Source organism: Babylonia areolata, chromosome 19 (genome assembly GCF_041734735.1).
Source record: "Babylonia areolata isolate BAREFJ2019XMU chromosome 19, ASM4173473v1, whole genome shotgun sequence".
Classification (NCBI taxonomy): Eukaryota; Metazoa; Mollusca; class Gastropoda; order Neogastropoda; family Buccinidae; genus Babylonia; species Babylonia areolata.
In genome coordinates this window covers 59,659,342-59,662,467 of record NC_134894.1, presented here as the reverse complement: position 1 = coordinate 59,662,467, position 3,126 = coordinate 59,659,342, and the positions used below count along the sequence as shown (strand labels likewise).

The following is a 3,126-nucleotide window of genomic DNA, read 5'->3' as shown; positions in this document are numbered from 1 at the left end:
ACATCCAACACCCTTACACTCCCCCCCCTCCCTCCTTCCTCCTCGACCCCCCCCCGACCTCCCCCCTCCCCCCCTCCCCCTACTGCAACCACACACACACACACTCATCCCGTGACTCGACCGTAACGCAACACACACAAAACACAACTAAAACGAAAGTAGACTCCACACACACACACACACACACACACACACACACCAACGTGAGAGTTTAACCAGCAACAGTGCAGCAGTCCTGCTCGCCTGTGTAAAAACGCACCAGGAAATGATGATTCGCAGTTGTTGTTGTTGTACCATTTGGTTACAACAACCACCACCACCAAAGTTCAGTGATAGTGCGGCGACAAGCTGTTGAGATAAGTTATCGATTTATTTCGTCTCTGAATCAGCACGGGTGGCTCCTTTTGATTGAATCAAGACTTCTGTGGTGGGTGGTCTGCAGTGTTGTGTTGTGTTGTGTCGTTTGCCACAGTGGTGTATATGAGAGAAAGAGAGAGAGAGAGTGAGTGAGAGAGAGAGGGAGGGAGTTCGTGTGTCAACTGGATAGCGGTTCGACAGCAAAGACCTATAGCACAGACGGGCACAGACTTACGTGTTGTTGAATCGTGGAAGAGAGGTAAAGTGCAGTCGTTGACGTGTGTGTATGAAGTGTTGTGCTGTGTTTGTGTTGTGTGTTGTGTTGTGTTATGTGTTGTGTTGTGTTGTGTGTGTGTGTGTGTGTGTGTGTGTGTGTGTGTGTGTGTTTGTTTGTGTATATTTGTGTATGTGTGTGCGTGCGTTAGTATGTATGTCGAGTATGTATGTTGTGTGTGTGTATGTATGTGTGTGTTGCTCTCTCTCTCTCTCATGTGTGTGTTGCTCTGTGTGTGTGTGTGTGTGTGTGTGTGTGTGTGTGTGTGTGTGTGTGTGTGTGTGTGAGTGTGTTTGTGTGTGTGGAGTAATTGAACGTGCGTGCATCAATGTCAGTTTACAAATAATAATAATAATAACAATAATAATAATAATAACAATACAGGTCGATTTGCGTGTGTGCGTGGGGGAATGGGGGGGGGGGGCTGCCTCTGTGTGTGTGGAGAGGGGGAGTGAGGAGGTGTGGGGGTGGGGGTAGGGTGGCAAAGGGGTTAGTGTGCGTCCGTGCTTTCCGCTTCTGCTATGCCAATTCATTGCCCTCGGGCAAAGCTCGCCTTGACTACTCTCTGTTGACTGGTTTGCCTGCTTCATCCATTCAGTCCCTTCAGCGCATACAAAACTCTGCTGCCCGACTCGTCCTCAGAAAGAAAGAAAAAATCTGAGCACATCACTCCTCTTTTCGCAACATCTCCACTGGCTCCCTGTCTCACACAAAATAAAATTAAAGAACAGCACTTTATGTTATAAATGTATTCACAAATCTGCCCCTTCCTATCTCTGTGGTTGCCTTCACCTCTACACTCCATCTCGCTCACTACGTCGACTTCGGATCCACCCTTTTTACGCATATCCAGATTCAAACACTCCACTGTTGGCCGCCATTCTTTCTCTGCCTCTGGACCTTGCAATTGGAAATAACTTCCTCTTTCGCTTCGTCAAGTCTCCGCACTCAGCTCTTTCAACTCTGGCCTTAAAACCCACCTCTTCCCAAAATAGCCTCCCTCCCCTACCTCTTCCTTGTCTTCAGTTTCTTCAGTTTTAGAGTTATGCATGCGTGTGAATGACTGGTGCGAAAGCGCTTTGATTTGTCTCTGCACAAGATTCAGCGCTATATAAATACCATTATTATTATTATTATTATTATTATTATTATTCCACCCAGGTGTGTGTGCATGGAGGGTACCCAACCCCGGTTTGGGGTAGGTTATAACGGCGAGAGAGAGAGAGAGAGAGGAATGGGCCCCGCCTTCTTATACCGAGCCCTAAACCCAATGGATTTGAACTTGCTATGCCGATGGCCGCTTGATGCTTGTATGGCCTTGACCTTTTTTTTTTCTTTTTTTTTTTTTTTTTTAAACCGAGAGACGACCGTTTGTTCAGAATTATCGCTCTTGTAGCTTAAAACTGAAACATTTTTTTTCAAGTATAGCGACGTAAAATTAGAATTTCTGCACTGTTGTGCAATGGTTTATGCGTAAGAATATCTGCTTTGCATCACACACTCTCTCTTCTGCACGGTATTTGTAATATTCTCTCTCTCTCTCTCTCTCTCTCTCTCTCTCTCTCTCTCTCTCTCTCTCTCTTCTACCGAGCTCTGCATAACCAAGGGAAAAGTTGTTTTTTTTCTCGCGAGGCAAATTATCGTTCTTGTAGCTTAAAAACTTAAACATTTACTGCATAACGACATGAAATTAGAATTTCTGCGCTGTTGTGCAAAGGCTTATACGTAGTGGGAATTTGTAATACTCTCTCTCTCTCTATCTCTCTCTAGGAAATATTCGTGAAACGCTTATAAAAGGAAAATATTACAAGCATCCCTTTTTGTTTACATTGTCTGTTAATGTCGTCAAGCAACAGTAATGACGTTCGTGATTTTTCCTTGTTTTTGTATACGGCTTTCAAACTTAGAGAAAATAGCCACTTCGTGAAATGAATATAATTATGTTTTGTTATTTGCATTTATGCTTGTTTGCTTGTCTTATTGAGTTGTATAATGTTCATGTTAACCCTTTCACTTGGCGTTCGGGCCTATATGTGAATTATGTGAATAAACCATTCCGTTTCCGTTTCCGTTCCGTCTCTCTCTCTCTCTCTCTCTCTCTCTCTCTGTCTCTCTCTCCTAACGAGGTATGTATAACTAAGGGGGGAACTTTTCTCGCGAAAGGCTGCTCATAGGGACTAGTGGTCAGTAACCAGCCTATGACACTGACTGTCCGGACTTCCGACACCCCCCCACTCCCCCCAGTGCAGATCCGTACATGATTATTGAGCCAGCATTGTGGGCTTCCTAGCTTTTTGTAATACGTGTCAAGCTTCAGCGACGCCATAATGGATCATTTCCGTCACAGACAGAAATAGAATGAAAGATAACACAGTAGAGTGATGGCCTAGAGGTAACGCGTCCGCCTAGGAAGCGAGAGAATCTGAGCGCGCCTGTTCGAATCGCGGCTCAGCCGCCGATAGTTTCTCCCCCTCCACTAGACCTTGAGTGGTGGT

At 45.2% G+C, this 3,126-nt stretch overlaps 1 protein-coding gene across 2 annotated transcripts in view; it reads left to right on the top strand.

Moving 5' to 3' along the window:
* The first annotated feature begins 217 nt into the window (after positions 1-217).
* LOC143293895 (uncharacterized) overlaps positions 218-3,126 on the top strand; it is a 22,459-nt gene continuing 19,550 nt past the window's right edge. The window contains exon 1 of one of the 2 annotated variants that reach the window (XM_076605243.1): positions 218-427. The gene's annotated coding sequence lies outside the window, so the exon portion shown is untranslated. The other variant, XM_076605242.1, reaches the window with a different exon arrangement.